The sequence below is a fragment of the Taeniopygia guttata genome, chromosome 1, assembly GCF_048771995.1.
Source record: "Taeniopygia guttata chromosome 1, bTaeGut7.mat, whole genome shotgun sequence".
Lineage (NCBI taxonomy): Eukaryota > Metazoa > Chordata > Aves > Passeriformes > Estrildidae > Taeniopygia > Taeniopygia guttata.
The window spans coordinates 50,682,494-50,700,654 of NC_133024.1; the positions used below are offsets into that span (position 1 = coordinate 50,682,494).

The following is an 18,161-nucleotide window of genomic DNA, read 5'->3' on the forward strand; positions in this document are numbered from 1 at the left end:
ATCTTAAAACTGAACACCTTGCATATTATAGTTGCACTTAAAGACTTCTAGTAGCATTTCTCTCTTTTTACCTTTTTTTTACTTTGTTGTAAAAGTTGCAATTCAAATCCCATTCAGTTAGATAGCTGTTGAATGCCCAGTAGAAATGATCCTCAGAAAATGTTGTTTTTACTAACCTTGGTCTGAACTGGATTATGATGCTGCTGATAAAGCATCCCTCTTTAAATACATTGTCCGTACTTCAGTGTAATGCTTGTTTCTGAGACTCTTATGTTTTCTTACTGAAAATTTAAAGAAACCCCATGGCAGGAAAGAAACCTCCAAGTTAGGCTAGAATTAGAAGGTGCTTAGCACAATCAATGGTCTTGACATCTCGAATGGTAAGCCAAAGAATCACAGAAGGTTGAGGTTGGAAGGGGTTACTGCAAATTGTGCTGTCCAGCCCCTGCTCAAAGAATGAGTTACAGTTGCCCAGGAAAATGTCCAAGATATTAAAATTTTGAATATCTCCAGAGATTGAGGCTTCACAATCTCACTGGACATCCTATTCCAAAGTCTGTAATTCTTACAATAATAAGTGGGGGATTTTAATAATATAAAAAAATTTCCTGGATTTCTTATATCTTAATTTCTGTCCATTACCTCTTATTTTTTATTAGATAATACAGACAAGAGTCTGGCTCCAAATTCTTTACTGCTCTCCTCCCCTGCTCAAATTAGCTCTATACATGTGCATAACACTCTCCTGAATCTTCTCCAAGCTGAACAGTTCCAAGTCAGCCAGTCTCTACTCAATGACTTACACTGAGAGACAGTGGCCCTTTGCTTTACTCTCTTCAATAAATTCATACCTTTCTTGTACTGAGGAGCCCAGAGCTGGATGCACTATTTAATTGTGGCCTCATCCAGAGTGAAGGGGAGGATCACCTCCCTGCTGTCAACACTTTTCCTAATGCAGCCCAGGATACCATTAGCTTTCTGTATTGCAAGGTCGCACTGACATCCCCTCTTCAACTTGGAGTCTGCCAGGGAGTTCCCCAGGACAGTTTTTTTTTTTTTTACAAAGCTGCTTTCTGGATGGTCAGCAGGAAATTTACTGGTACATGAGCTTACTCTTCCGCAGGAATTTCCCTGGGGAAATATGTGTTTGATTTTTCTGAACTTAAGTGGCAGCACAACCATTGGGAATATCAGTCATTCCTCCTGGTTTTATGTCATCTGCAAACTTGCTGAGGGTGCATGCCATCCTGTTCCTTGGGTCTTTAATGAAGGCATTAAGCAGCATGGGCCTCAGTATTAATCCCTGATGCACACTGCTGGTAACTGGGTTTTGGAATTGGGGGCTCTCTTTGTATTGGGTGTGTGGCCAGGTTTTCATAGAGGGGTTGGGCTGCAGACTGGCTTCTCTAAGAAGTTGCCAGAAGCTTCCCACATGTCCAACAAAGCCAACAAAGTTACTGTGCAGACTTAAGCATGCTGAGAGAAGAGAGAAGTGAGCATATATGAGAGAAACAACCCTGGAAACAGCAAGGTCAGTGAAGAAGGAGGCTGAGGAGGAGCTCCAGGCGCTGAAGCTGAGATTCCCATGAAGACTGTTGTGAAGACTATGGTGAGTAAAGCCATCCCCATGAAGCCTACTGAGGTCAATGGAGGCGACCCAAGCCAGAGCAGATGGATGCCTGGAAAAGGGCTGTGAACCTTTGGGAAACCCATGCTGGAGCAGCCTTCTGGCAGGGACCTGTGCACACATGAAGGGAGGATCCCCTGCTGAAACAGATTTTCCTGGCAGGACTTGTGACAACTACCCTTGTATTGAGTAGGCTGTTCCTGAATGACTGCATGCCATAGGAAAGGGACCCACATTGGAACAGTTAATGAAGAACTGTAGCCTATGGGAAAGATTCCCATTGGAGAAGTTCATTGAGGACTGTCTCCTGTGGCTGGAATGCTGTGCTGGATCAGGGGAAGGACTTCTCTCCCTGAGCAGCGACAGAAACAATGTGTGGTGACTGTAACCCCCACTCCCCATCTCCCTGTACTTCTGTCAGGGAGGAGATAGAAACCATGAAGGAGGAAAGGTGTTTTTAAGATTCGTTTTACTTCTCATTATTCTTCTCCAAATCTGATTGGTAATAAATTAATTTAATATTCTCAAGCTGTTTTTCCTATGAGTCTGTTTTTCCTATGACAGTAATCAGTGAGTGATTTCTCTCTGTCCCTATCTCAACTCATGAACCTTTTTTTATATTTCCTCTGCCCTGTCCAGCTGTGGAGGGGAGTGATAGAGCAGATTTGATGGATACCTGGTATCCAATCATGGTAAAACCACTAAACCTTCAGGACTTAATTGTTTGTTACAGCCCAATACCTGCATCATCACACAAAAGTCAATCTATCATTATAAAGATTTACCTGAAGCTTTATCATCACTTCTTATGCCACAGTGGTGTTCAGTTTTTCACAGGAAATAAACAGCTAATTTAGAATACTTTGAAACATTCTTAATCATACTTGAAGTTTTTGATTACACACAATAATTTTGTAATGTTTTAAACATAATGTATTTATGCAATAATTAATTTATTTGTATGCAAGTAAATGTAATCATATTAATGCTATAAAGACAATTAAAGCACCATATTTCTTCATTATATAAGTATCCTATCCCAGAATTAAAATACACCCAAATGCAATTAGAATTTAATGCAGTATTTTCCAAAAGCATATTATCATCACTAGCACATAATCTTGCCAAGTTATTATCATAGTCTCTAATTCTGACTAAACACATCATAAAATTCCAAGGGGACCAAGGAAGAAAAAGATTAGAGAAAGCAGCTCTAGAAGAGCACCTTCATATACTTCAGCAGAACTTGAAACATACTCAGGTATGAGACTATCAGAAAACAGGAAAGACTTCTTTCTCCTCACAGATATGGGGAGCCATGAGTTTAGGTGCAAGTTCTGTGTGAGTGTCTCACAGGACACACAGCTATGTGTATCACGTTCCTATGGGGAAAGTGGTAGTTCTCCCTCAGCTCACCACCACACAGCTAATAAAGAACAAAAGCTGAAAATTTCTGCTGCACAACAGCAAATTCCATGTTATGTCTGTGTAAGGGTTTGTTCCTTACGTACATATCCCATCTGAGATACAAAGCTCAAGCTATCACTTAAGTTATGTGTGAACCAGGACTATTCAGCTTGGATGAGTCTGACATTTGACTCTGAATGAATGTCTGAACTACCTCAAGTTCCTGCCCTGACTCTTTGTCCAGAAAACAAATTTTGCCTCTGCATTAAGGTTTTAAAAATTCTGCACTGCAGTCGCACTACACACTACATTGCAGTCATAAATTCCTCTATCTACTGTGTGAAGCAATCCTTAAGATTTCCTACTGCCGTGCAGACAAAACTATGAGTTGTTGGACTTTGTAAATCATTACTAGAACATTATCCAAGAAAACTGCTGCAATTCAACTCTGAATGGGCAGAATAGAAGAAAAAAATAGCTGGAAAATGGTATTTTCTAGTTGCAAGGCACAGAAACTATAACTGCTTATCCAATATGGAAAAAAAACCATGAGTGAAATGCACCCACTTTATATCTAGTTGAACCCACACACCCATTTTATACCTAGTTGAACAAGTTATTTGACACAAGGTCCAGGCTAGGGGACAAAACCATTCTTATACTGGTGATGTAATAAAGCAGGTACAGGAATTGAGTTATTGAGTGTAACTGGTAGGCTGGCTGGGTTTCTGGTATCTGCAAGATGCATTCTGTGGAGAAGGCTCTGAACTACTCTGAACCAGTAGGCTGGCTTTGGCAAGCTCTGACACTGCCATAAGCAACTCATCTTGAACTAAACATGCAACAAGGGAAGGGAGCCCCCAGCTGATTTATACCTGCCCAGGAAAGAGCGCCTGTTCCTGAAGGCATGAAAAAAGTAGAAAAAAACACCTCCGTAGAAATTGATGGATACTTACAGAGTACATTCACCATTTTTTCCCCCAAAACCATGTCCCCCAGAGATGCTGTGAGAGGAATAGAACAGCAACTTAGCTACTCCCACACACCTCTGCCACTCTCTTCAACTAGGACCCATCAGACACGTCCAGTACTGGACCAATGAACCAAGAAGAAGAACCAGAAAAATACTGGAGACAGATGTGTTTTCCTTCCCCCATCCTAAATTAACCTTTCTTAATGTTCCTCTTATGAGTAACCGGAAGTCTGTCATTGCTTTCAAAGAGTGATCCCTAAAGTTCATATCCAAGCTAAATAATTTTATGCTTATAGAGGTTTGTTGCTTTTATTTTTTTTTTTAGCTCACATGATTTCAACAATTATTATACAGTATTTACATAAGCAGTAATGTAATTTAGCCCACATTCATAAAAAGGTTCAAGTACTGATCTGTAGTTCACGGTTCATCTCTCCTTAGCTCTCTCTTCTATGGTCACTCAAACCACAAAACAAGATCTCCACAAGCAAGATAAACATCTGCTGACTATGCCTCTAACATACAAAGTATCTTTATCCAAAGGAAAGGAATGAATAAAAAAATCTCTAAACCGAGGATAACGTACTCTTGTCAGTGTTCTCACTGGGAAATATCTATACAAGAAAAAAAACTCCTGAATGTTCTCCAGCACAATATTTCCATATTGCATCAGTTTTCCCAGGCACCAGATGTTCACTGGTACAACACTGTGCTCAACTTTACAAGGTCTATCTGGTCTTTAAGGCCAGAGATATAACTATTAAGACTTCAACACTTGGCAAAAGAAAGGAAATGTAAATTTGTCTATCTCGGGTGCAAGCTGCACATGTCCTTGCTCTACTGCCTTGAGCTTTTGGAACCATGACTAGAAAACTTTCTCTGCTACCTCTACTGTTTCTACACTAATAAGTATTTTGTATTTTAACACATGTTTTTGCTAATTCAGTTTCTGGGTGAACAAGAAATATTTTACAAAATCCTGGACTCAAGGTCGTGTGTCAAGTATTCCACCTGTGTGTCAGTCTGGTTATGGTTAGACTTAACAAAAGCAGACTGGTCACGTCCATACAATGAGTTCTTGTCCCTGATTTCCTAAATGCACACCAGGTGTGGTCAATGAGTTGGTTTTATTTTGGCCGGAATTTTTGGTTTCAAGATTTTGAAATAATATTTTCACACACCACAAAAGCAATGTTTTTATCATATGATAGCACAATTTTTTTCATGGGTACTGAAATCTGATATAAATACATGTTCAGGAGTCAAAGGGTACAAAGCTTACAAGGCTGACATTTGAGGAACATATACAATTAAAGACAAACACTGGTTCATCTAAGTATTGATTTTGGCAGTAATTGTACATGGCTGTTGGCTTTGAAATTGCACAAAGCAGAAGCAGAGAAAAGTAGCATGGTGGACTGTCCAGGAAAAGAGTGTTCAAGCTTGCTTCATAATATTTATTTTTTTAGTAGCACAGATATACCAATTTTTCTCACTATTCAAGTTAAAACTGGATCTTTGAAGGAAAAAATCCAAGATAAAAAATTTGTTAGCATATTCTGAAACTATTTAATACCACGTATTTTCAGAAATGTTATATTACTGGTTAATCTAGATGCAAAATTTAAAGTCTGTCACAGCATCACTTGTATATGACTCTAATGATCATTACATCAGAATCCATTTTCTATTAATATCCCCTAGTATTCTATGGTAAAAAGTGTTAATTTAACCTTTGAAATTCTAAAATAAGGAAGTTGTTTTCTGTAATATTCAATACCTCAATATAGCAGATATCTACAGATATTCATTATGTATTGTAACATTAATTTACTAGGCTTCAGGGATCTGAAATACCAACATCCATGCTCCAGCACTTCTTCAAGACCTCTACACTAAGCCTAACAGGTTGCTTGATGCCTTTTTTCATCCATTACTTGCTGATATTTTGTCAACAACAGAAATTACTGTTTTTCTAAACTCTTCAGTCCTGCTGCAATATCTCCCTAAGCACGTGGTTCTTTACTTATGTTACACTGTTCATTCTCTTGAAGTATCTTATCCCATTCATGGAGGTCTCTGTGCTGGTTTTGGAGAGCTTTCTCCTAACCTCCTAGGGCCTTTTTTCTTATTTGAAGGGGCAAATTCCGTTATTGCAGAGCAAATTTCTCCTCACTGAGGGAATTTTTTCTTCACAAACAGCTTTTTCCTCCACCTGAATGGCTTTGTTGTCCTCTTGAAGAGCTTTAAACTGGTCCTTGAAGGCTTTGTGTTTTTCTCATAAAGCTAAAATCTCCTGCTGAAGAGCTTTTCCCTTCAATGCAAATGTTCATTCTTATCCTTTGAGGAACTTAATCTCTTCTCTGAGGTCTTAATTTTGTTGGCAAGCTTTTTGCTGTTTCTCAAGGTTCTTTGTTTCCCTTGAAGAGTCCCTATGCTTCTTTTGAAGGATTTATTTTGTTCCCAAAGGACTTTGTTCTGTCTGTGGACACTTAGATTCTCCTGATAGCAGGCTTTGTTCTCAATATGAAAACTTTGTTCTTTTGCCGAGAATTTTGATTCTCTTCTTGAAAGACCAAATTCTTCTTCCAGTTTGGTTAAATCATGCCACAAGACAGAAGATGGCAAATAGGAGTAGGAGCATCAGTGTTAAATTGCTGATTTTCCTCAAATATTTATCCTTTGAGTCAGACACTTTCCCACTTAGCTGCACCACTCAGGGGCTGTGCTGTGGTCCAGGTGATTCCAGCTTCCATAAGCAGTAGTCATGGAACAGAGAACAGGGATTAAGTGTCCACAAATAACAAGTAAGTAAGTAAATAAATAAATGTAGTACTGAATTGAAAATAAAAATATTAGTAAATCCTTACTGACATTTGACAAGAACTACATATTTTTACAAGTGCTGAAGTATGTTCAGCAGATTAAATTTTACATGACTATTATGCTATGATTATGCTATTTCCTCTTAAGAGTCCTTTTACTGTCTAAAAACTTTGTCAATCTTTCTCATTATTGAGAAACTTGATTATAACTGAGGTAAGGTAGCAATAAAACCTTTTAATTGTTATTTATTCCATATTCCACCCTGCTGCAGCACTGTTATATAGTTTGGATTGGAGCAAATGTATAGACTATGTAGGATTTTTATAAGTTTAATTTAAATATAAAGGACAATATTGTAAAATCAAGCATGTTTTGGATATATGCCTAGTGTTTACTCGGAAGCACTAAACAATTAGCTAACATGCTGCTCAATCATATAATTTATACATACAGCTGTTCAGAGAAACTATATTTTATCTGTAGAGTATCCAGCAGAACAATTATGATGAATTAAGGAAATAATACAATAGTTACTGTTGTGTTATCCTTGAATCAGTTTGCCGTCTGGCAGCTCATGGTAGACCTGTCAGTGCAGCTATCCTCAATGATGTAATTTCAAAAGACATAACAGCAGTGACACAGCATTAAGAGGCAGTGGTAATCAAATAAGTTGTGTCCATATGAAGTAAATCATTAGGGTTTGTATGGCTCGGGTTCTCTAGCAATTCAGTCTTTATTTTCATATTTCTCCATCCACATCCACATTAACAAATAATGTTTGTTAATCCAAAACATTATTTTTCATCTGGATAAATTATTTTTGCTATTGGTATTGATGGCTGCCATGAAATGTTTTCTTACATAGACTCTGAAAGTGAGCTTTTGCTCCTAACTACCTTGGCACAAATTTGGGGTAACTGTAGTTTTTTCTAAATTAAAACAGAATCCATAGATGAAATTATATATTGTCTCTATATTATTCAAAATAGACTAGCATTAGTATTCGTAAGTCCAAATATTTGAGTATATTTAGCAAATGCACATGAAAAGAGAGAAATAAATAATAAAAGAGCATGAAGGTAGGGTGTTTGCAATCTTCAGTGCCTCCCAGGAAACATTCTTTTTTCCCAGCTCAAACACAATCCATGTATTTTATGACAATCACTTTGCTTTGTTTGAAAAGAGGATGAATTACTTCAGACACATGAACATCTTAGATTACACTGGTAACTTGTCTACTCCTTATGATTTTTGAGGGACAGAGGAATACTTTATTCCAACATAAAGTATAAACCTGTTTTCAATATTTGTTATCCGATCAAAGTGACTGATATGTGGGGCTTTTTTAATCAAGCTCTATGTGCTCAGGATATTAAAAAAAGTCCAGTGAGCTTACAATTAAATTTGGCAATTCTGTTTAAATCACTACACACATCACATCATATCTTTGTACTGTCCTTCAGCTCTGTTCTTTATGTTAATTAGGTAGTGGACTGAAATATAGCATGTAAAATGTTCAGTAATCCCAGAAGATTAATATATACAATTCCCACCGAAAACTTTACAGGATGATCAGCCCTCTGAATCCTTTTCTCCAGGATATTTGATTCCCCTGCCTGCTCACGCAAATTAAATAGGCAATGCAGATGAGTAATACTGAAACCTACAATATCAAACAAGATCAGTATCTTGGGTTCATATATCTTTCCCAGGCTTTTTACCTCACTTTAAGTCCCCAGGCACTATTTAAATCTTATTTCTTACATGCTTATCACCAAGATATATCTGAATATTATCATTCAGGTAATTTTTTTTCTCCTCTTTAATAATGTCACAGTGATTAAAAAAAGGTAGTTCACATAAATCGGTAGCTCTTGTAGTTGTTTCCATATTAAAATATAAAGTTTAAAGTAACACTGGTTATTTTGACATGTAGGTCCCCTTCTTTTATAATTTAGGAATATAAATAATAGGAAAAAGTTATCAGTTTCAACAAGCGACAAAGACTAAGGCCATATTTCCTCCTCAATCTACAGAGTAAAAGAAAGAATAATCTGAGGTTTGAAATAGAGGCAATTTTATGAATGCACTCCATAACTGGACTAAAACAATGCAGCTGAAATTATACCAATAATTATTTACTCCACTAGAAATGAATGTAAATTTATCTTAGCTTCATGATGTTTTCTTGAGTCCTGTCACTGGTCACAACAGTGAAGACATTGGTTCCTGCCCCTGTGCTTCCCATCATGAAGATGTTGAAGACTCTGATGAGATCTTCCCTCAGTCTCCTCCATGATGAACAAGCCAAGTGACCTCAGCCCCTTATAAGGCTTCCTCTCTAGCCTCTTCATGGTCCTCATGGCCCTCCTCTCAATGTTCTCTAATAGCACAATGTCTTTCTTATATTGTGGCACCAAAAGCTGCACACAATATACAAGGTGAGGCCACCCCAGCTCAGAGCAGATCAGGACAATCCCCTGCTTTGCCTTGTTGGTGATGCTGTGTCTGATGCAATCCAGGAAAGGGTTGGCCCTCCTGGCTGCCAGGCAGTGCTGACTCATGTTCAACTTGCCACTGACCAGGACACTCCAGCCCCTTTCTGCAGCATTGTCCTCCATTCCCCAGTCTATTCACACCCTGTAAAAGGAGAGAAATCTGTCCTTTGCCCTTGTGGGACATTGTACAGTTGGTATTTGCTCATCTCTCTAATTTCTTGAGTTTCTCTGCAGGACATTTCAGCCTTGAGGGAGTTGATCACACTATTGTTTAGTTATCAAAGTACATGAGAAATATAATATTTCAAATACTGCATCTTACTATTGTAAGCAATTTTTGTAGTGAGCTATTTGATTGAAGGCCATGAGGTACATTATTGCAATGCACACTGCTGAGGATTATTTCAACATGACAATGTGGTAAAACATAATATAATAGTGAAAATAGTGGCCTAGGCAAACTGGGATTTCAGGTTACCAGTTCTTAATTCTGGTTGTTCTGATTAGAAGATAAAAAAACCTCTTTTAAAAATAAAGTTTTAGTCTAGAAATTTTACATTACTATGAAATACAGCAATCCAAATATTTTGATTACACCCACTCTGAGTGGATGTACAGCAAAATAGCACACACACAGCATCTGTGAAAGAAACAGAAAAAGGATTTAAGTTCCTCCTATAATCTACACAAAATCTGAACTATAAACCACTATCACAAATTTTTGAATGCCTCACTGCCCACATTTAGTTCCACTGCTCAGTGGAAACAAGTAACAGAGAAGGTATTTTCTTAACTATCCAGGTGATGCTAGCTAACAATTCTGATCAAACTCTGACCCCAAAATAACAAGGCTTACAAAAATTGTCGAGTACAGGAAAAGAAAAACAGCATAGTTCAAAAAATTAGGTTATGAAATGAAAATCACACCCATTTTACTTGTATTGCTTGTATTGCAGATGCCAGTTGCTGCTGGACAAACCTAAAACTCAGGCTGGAACCTAAAAACCTAACTACCATATTTGGCCCATCTGTCACTTTTACCATTCTGACAATTTTAGGCTGATGTAGCTTCTTTTTTAAGTCATTCAAACTTATGATTTTCTCTCCCATGTGGATGTGAAATTTATGTTGTTGCTTCCAGGAGACTGAAAACCTGGACTAAGACAGATCTTTGCTCTACCTGCCGAAGATTAGCAGAGTACCACAGAGAGAAAAAGCTGATGGTGCTGTACATCTGTGCATTCAACATTCGGTGGCACTAAGCCACTAGTCTCTTTTATGCATGACCAACTGACTAATTACTTTACTTGGCCTTTCTGAGTCCCTTCAATTAATGCAACGTGCAGTTCCACACAGTAATGGAGTCACCCATACAGAACAGGATCTGGGCCAGAATTAGGCTCTAAGTCCCAGAAGCACCTGTTACAAACACAGAATGTCCAGATGGTCTGGTCTTTGTGGGAAAGTGTCAAGAATTGACTTATCTGTCTTTCTTACTTTTGGTTTAGGTCATAAACATGATTCTTTTGAAGCAGAAAGTCAATCACATTTAGGAAAAAAAAAACAACAACAACAAAACACACCAAAAAAGGGAAGGAAGGAAGGAAGGAGGGAAGGAAGGAGGGAAGGAAGGAAGGAAGGAGGGAGGGAAGGAAGGAAGGAAGGAGGGAAGGAAGGAGGGAAGGAAGGAAGGAAGGAAGGCGAGAACTTTAGGTTATATTCAAAACCTTTTGTAAATCTTAATAACCGAGTCAAGCTTGTTGTTATCATGTTCTGGGCAGGCAAGTGAGATTAGCCTGTGGTTACAATGCAGCATTCAATATAATTAGATAGATTTATTTAAACACAGCTGCAAACCATAAAAATGTGCAATATTTAGGGACTGTGAATTCCACAGTTTGTAAATTCATACCTAACTCTCTTATCATCTATTTGCTTAGAAACACTAGGAAATACTGCCCTTCTGTCACTCTCGCGCTCTCTTTTTTTTTTTTTAAGAATATCAATTATTTGTGTTTATAATAGTGAGGATTGTTCCTGAATGTTAATTCACTTTCTAACAGTGCATTTCTTCATTCATGAGTGTCTTTTCTCCATTGGCAATAACCATGGAATTCACATTCCATGCTGCATGAGATGGAGAAAGAAATACAGAATTTTATGTCAGACCCCAAAAGTAGTTAGGATATCTCAAGAAATAACCAAGAACAATGGCAGTCATGGCTTCCTAATATGATTATTTTAATGGAAAAATTAATGGACGATATAAGTAATAACCACCTGGTTTATGCATTGCTGAAAGCTCTTATTTTCCTACTTTTTGTCTCCTTCCTTCCTTCCTTCATTCCTTCTTTCCTTCCTTCCTTCCTGCCTGCCTACCTTCTCACCTCTATATTCTATTCAGTGTGAGAGTAATAAAAGAAAGAAATAAAGAGAAAGAGTGAACTGAGGAAGGGAGAGAGGAGGCTATTTCAGTAGAAGGAAAAATTGAATAAAGCATATTTTCTGCCCACAAATTATATAACTTGCATCAAATATTTGTTATTCTACTTAATTGTAAACTTTAAAAGCTTAAAGCAATAACTGCCATATGTCTGCATGTTCACTTAACACAGAAAAATAAATCACTATTTGCTTTCTGAGTTCTTAACTTAAATTTTAATAAGAGTAGTAATGAATTCATATCAGTCATATGGGAAACATGCCTATTTTTATTATTCATAAGTGCTTAAATAATATTGGCTACTATAAATATGTAGGAAACATCCAGTATTGTTAATCATAAATTACAGTAACTAAAAACTACCTGCAATAATTATGGATTTTTTTTTTGATGCATTAATTTCCTTAGACTTTTGAGAAACTTTAATATATATGGAAGAATTTCTGTATTTTCAATGGCTCAAGAGACATATGCTACTTGAAATAAATCTAAATTAATTGATTCACATGATACTTTAAAATTCAATTAATAAATATTTTACGGTATTTTTGGAACAATTTTTACAGAACCAATATTTGAATTTTAGAATGTGAAAAGACCATGGAAGTGGATGAGGAAAGGATTATCCCAAGGACAGAAAATTCAGTATCTGCTCTTTGTTGTAAACTTGATAGGAAAGCTAACATGTTATTTTTGTTAAATAAATGGAAATATAACATAGGGCAATGTTGTTAGCATTTCAGAAAGGCTGAGTGATGCCTCATTATGCCTCATCCTCACTTTATTCACATAGAAAATGGATGAAAAACTGCATATTCTAAATTCTAAGAAAGAACAGTGGATCCACTGGGGAAGTGCTACACCTGTGGGCACTTAACCTGGCTTTTTTCTTATTAAAGCATATCTGTGCATTACCTGGTTCTATCTGAGCAGTCAGATGTGGAGCAGAGCTCACCTTCAAAGCTACATAGGTAAGTAAGAGGACATCATAAGAGAAAAACACTGGGCCAGATCCAACAACCTGACAGAAGTGAGGCTGCTGCAGCTCTGTGCTCCCAGGTGCAACCTGCAGCACAGCTGAGCATATACAACCAGGCACATGCATATGGGTCTGACATGTTCACCACATATATCATGGTATCATAGAATGGTTTGGGTTGGAAGGGAGCTTGTAGATCACCTAGTTCCAAACCCTCTGCCATGGACAGAGACACCTTTCACTAAGCCAGAGTAAGTTCAAAGCCCCATATAACCTGGCCTTGAACACTTCCAGGGGTGGAGCATCCACAACTTCTCTGGACAGCCTGTTCCAGTGCCTTACCACCCTCACAGCAAAAAATTTCCTTCTAATATCTAATCTAATCCTACTCTATTTTGGTTTGAATCTATTCTCCCTTGGCTCCTGCAAATAGTCCATCTCTGTCTTTGTTGTAGGCTCCTTTCAAGTACTGGAAGGCTGTGATTAGGTCACACCTACATTCTTTTCTCCAGGATGAAAATTCATATATACACATGTGTGTATATATATATATATATATATATATAGATAGATAGATAGATAGATATAGATATATATAGATATAGATATATATAGATATAGATATATAGGTATAGGTATAGGTATAGGTATAGATATATATACACTGAACATCAAACTATTAACACATGACCAGGCTTTTTTACCCCTTTACTAATTTATTTATCCATCCTTGCTCCTCCCCAAATCACTTAAATCCATTTTTCCTTCCTTTCATTCCTCCTCAAAACATCCCATATTAAGTCATGTGCACTGCTGAAACATTCACCACTCAGCCACTATGTGGCCCTGCTGTTGCTGAAGCAGCCACCTGTTGCTGAAGGTAGGGCAACTGAGGTTCTTGTCAATCATAGATCCCTTGGGGTGGATTAAAATGAAATGCTACTGAATTACTGGTGCTTATATATGTATTTATACAGCAGGTTTGTTTTAGGAGAATTTGGTTGCATTGGAAAGGGGATATGTAACTGTTTTGCTTATTATCTATATAAAAGTATAAAGGCATCACTTAAGAAAATATATAAGGAAAAGAAAGAAAGAGAAAGAAAGAGTAAGAGCAGGTAGCAAAGATCTTGTACCTGTGGACCCAGCTACAAGGCTTGTTTGTTGCAATTTCTATATCCATTGATCACACTCTTGATCCATCAGGCATGGAGGAAGATCCCAAACCACAAAATTCAACGGGTTAATGTTCAAGTGGGAATGCCCAGGTACCTCCCCTGGGGAGGAAGTTTTACACTGTCTATTGCAACACTATGGATCATGTGCAGTCCTCTGGTTGGAAGGCCCCAGAAATTAGTCTGGAGGCACTTCAGGGATCTTTGATGGTTTATGACCCCTTCTAAGACATGATAGCTGCCTCTCACCTCAGCACAGTTAAACAGTTATGTTCCATCAGATTTTATCCCTCAATCGTATGTATGAATGTCTCACTACCTTCCCAGGGGGAAGTTTTGTGACTGAGACAGCTGCGTAAGAGAGGACACTGGCATGATAAAAAACACTATCCCACTTTGGAGGTTCAGCTTCTTATCAGGCTCTTGGCTGAAAACCAGCATCTTGCTAAACAAAGGTTGTTTTGTCCTGGCTATCAGTAATGAGGGCAGACTATTGTTTGAGCTCCCCTTCCTGCTATTGTCTTTCTGTGCTCTGTTGTGGTTGTGGAGGTACCCTCTTACCACATTAATTAGTATGTATATCTGCTAGTACACAGACAGTCTGCTCAGAAGTCTGTTTCTAGAGACCAGCTTTCTCCAATGAAAAATGTGAACTGATTGAGAGTGACTGTGACTAATCACAACTGTAAAAATATATGCATTTTAAAGCCACCACTTCTATTGGATAGGTGTGATGCTGTATCATCACCCATACAATTGTTTTATAACAAGGAGTATTGCAAGAATTTAGCTATACTTTAACATGAATTATGCAAAGGAAATCTATTTATCTTCCTAAATAATAACAGCTAATAAATGAATCTTTCTAGTTGTTAACTGCAAACTATATATATAATAGAAACTTATTTATAAATGTATATATACCATTATATATACACACTATAAGAGGTACATGCAATATTACATATGTATAATTAAAAATGACAAATTTGGTGGTTTAATGTCTTTTTTTGTTGTTTATTTTCACCTCGCACAGTGTGAAATGTATCCCACCTGATTTCTGATATCTAAAAGCTAAACATTTAAATCCAAGTAAGTCATGACAGACTTTCTTCATAGTCATGTCAGGGAAATCCATGCCTCCAGGGTGAGATATATCTATTAGCATAGGTGTCTAAGTAAAATGAATCATCATTATTATCTAGGTGGGCTTACTTTTCTTCATTAATTTTCAAGCTGACTAGCAAAGCTTATATATCTGTATTTTAGGTAAATAAAGTAGTTAGAATCCAGCATCATGTAACAAAGGTACAAAGCAACTGTCAGAGAACATCTCCACATCCATCTCAAATGTGAAATTTTTTTTTTATTACATACTTTCCATAAGGCAAAATACAATAAATGATCCAGAAATTAAATGTTGATAGCATTTTCTATTTCCTTTGAAAATGACTTTGTGAAATTCATAGTCATGGGCACACAGGTAATTTAAAAAAATAAGACCTAATTTCCTGGACCATACCGAATCAGTATCTGACAGAGAAAAGACATTTTTACAGTATCTTCCTAACTTGATTTGACATAAATATGAAGGAAGAATTAACATCCTAAAGCATGTCATGCCTCCACTCCTACCTGTTCAATCAGAGACAGGCTGAAGCTGTAGCTCTCCTCATCATTCTTAATATCAGCAAAAGATACTTTGCTCAAAGATGCACTAGAAATCAAAGTCCTCATTTAATTATACTTCCTCAAAAAAACCCCATTTCCTTTCTAAGAATCATTAACAGTTTGCTAAACTAAGACCTCTTCATCTGCGTCTGTCTCTCTGAATAAACACCATGAAGTCAGATTAATACCTTAAATTTGCATTAGTTGCATAGAATTCCTTCGCAATTAAATGGATACTTAAAAGATGTAATCTTGTCCATCTTGTCAGAAATTTGGCATCTAAAATAGACTGTATCAATTGTTTCTCATTGTTGGAGACTAGAGGAGAGGCTGACTGGCTCAAAATAATCAGTTTGGAGGTGGTGGGGAACAGGGCAAGCTCAGCCATAGGTGGGGCAGCGCTCTGCTCCCCCCGGCACCTCTGAGCCTTCTTGTTCTGCGCTGTGAGGTGTGTGAGCCCTGGAAAATCAGCGCTGAACATCGCTGTGATGGGGGTGGTCGGCTGCAAGGGCCAGCTGGGAACATTCTGGCTCTGTGTGAAATGCAGGCACGGGACTTGGTGCTGAAATCAGCAGAAGCTCACCTGGAAGAGGGCTCCAGCAGATTAGAACAGATTAAAGGACAGTGATGTGTGCTACAAGGCAGACTTGACTACACCTGAGTTTGAAAGCAGCTGAGATAAGGCTGAATTCTAGAGTGGTGGCTGTCTCTTTCTCTCTTTCTCTCTTTTTCTCTCTTTCTCTCTTTCTCTCTTTCTCTCTTTCTCTCTTTCTCTCTTTCTCTCTTTCTCTCTTTCTCTTTCTCTTTCTTTCATCTCCTATCTTCTCCTTGAAAGATGTAAACTAGACCAAAAATTTCCTGTCAATGCCTTACTAAGTGCCTTGTTGTGTCTGGATAAGTTAAAGATCGCTAATTTAAAATTTGCCACGTGACATATTCAGTTGGAATGTTCCAAACGTTGCAAGAAAAAGTTCTTATTGAACCTGCTGAGGCTTTTGTTGTTTTTCCTGAGCATCATCCGGAGTAAATACAAGTATGTTCCCCTAAGCCTGATGAGTGGACTGTGGCATGACACTTGTTTATTTTTCATCTTTGAATACAGAAACCTAAAGTGACTTGCACAGTTGTAAGTATGTGCTCAGAATCTTTTCCCAATTGTTCTGAATATTCCCCTCTACTTGGTATAAAAAATCATTAATACTCTACCTGGTATAAAAATGACTATAACTTTATTTTTGCTGAAATCAGTATTTCAGAAGATATTTCTTCAGATGACACTCAGTTGTGGGACCAAGAAAATCTAGTCTTGGTTGTCTACAGAAGACCAAATTTAGATGCTGTATACAGGTGGGCTTTTTACTAAGAAATATTTGAAGGAAGTTTCAAATTTCATGAAATATAAGAGAAATTTCAGTCCGGAAATCCAATGTCTCTTTACTTGCTGGATTTGCAAAGGTGGTTCCATGCTTTGAACTCTTCTGTTTTATACTGGATTGATAATAGAAAAACAAAATCATGTACCTAAACTCAGGGTAATTATGTTCAAATCAATCTGTACTACTTACTGCATTGCTTTTATGTCCATACTCCATTACGCCAGGATTTTTTATTTTTCACATCTAAGAGAAAACACAAAAGGGCATTATTTAACTTCACAAAAACCTATTAAATATGCATGCTTTTTTACATATAATTAATTTATCTTCAAATTCTACCTTAATGTAAATATTTTTCTCTTATCAAACTGATTAATATAAGGAAAGTTTAGCCCTTAAACTGGGCCTTTCAATTCGTACACATTTCACCTAAATTATGGGGGAAAGTTGCATTTAATTCTGCTTCTATGACAAAGTGACATGCTCAGTAGATAAGGGAAAGGCTGTGGATGTTGTCTATCTAATGTAAAGCATGTGCCATTGTCTCTCACTGCATTCTCCTGGAGAGGCTGGCTGAACATAGCTTGGATGGGTGCACTCTTGACTTGGCACAGTACTGGCTGGATGGCTGGGCCCAGAGAGTGGTTGGAGGCTGGTCACTCAGGCCTCACTATTAGGGACAGTGCTAACATCTTTATCAATTATTTAGACAAGGGGATTTAAATACATCCTCAGTCAAAGATGACACAAAGTTTAGGTGAGAGTGTAGATCTGCTGGAGTGGTGGAAGGCTCTAAGAGATCTTGACAAACTGGAACAATGGGCTGAGGATCTAATTTCAGAATGACAGCAGTATTAAAGGAGTTGAGCGTCTGCTCACAATTATCTGGTATTGAAATGAAAATTACTGAAATTTATTATTTTAGGATCTAAGATATTTCTGTACTTGTGAATTAAACAGTGGCAGGGAATCTTCTCTGAAATTTAACCATCTATCCAGTTCGCCTCTTAAAAGGGCCTTTAGCATGGGTTATGATCATTGGCAAATTTCAGAACTAGGCATGGGCCATGGAGCAACTTCATCATTGGTTGTTTTGAAAATTCAGAGTTTAGGACCAGCAGCATAAGCTGTTCTGCTCCAGTTTGTCTTGGTTCTAGCTGAATTTGCTAACACACATGCAACCCAG

The 18,161-nt window shown here is 37.5% G+C and overlaps 1 pseudogene; it reads right to left on the reverse strand.

Moving 5' to 3' along the window:
• Positions 1-4,485: 4,485 nt before the first annotated feature.
• LOC121470747 (uncharacterized) lies at positions 4,486-17,191 on the reverse strand (annotated as a pseudogene).
• Positions 17,192-18,161: the final 970 nt, after the last annotated feature.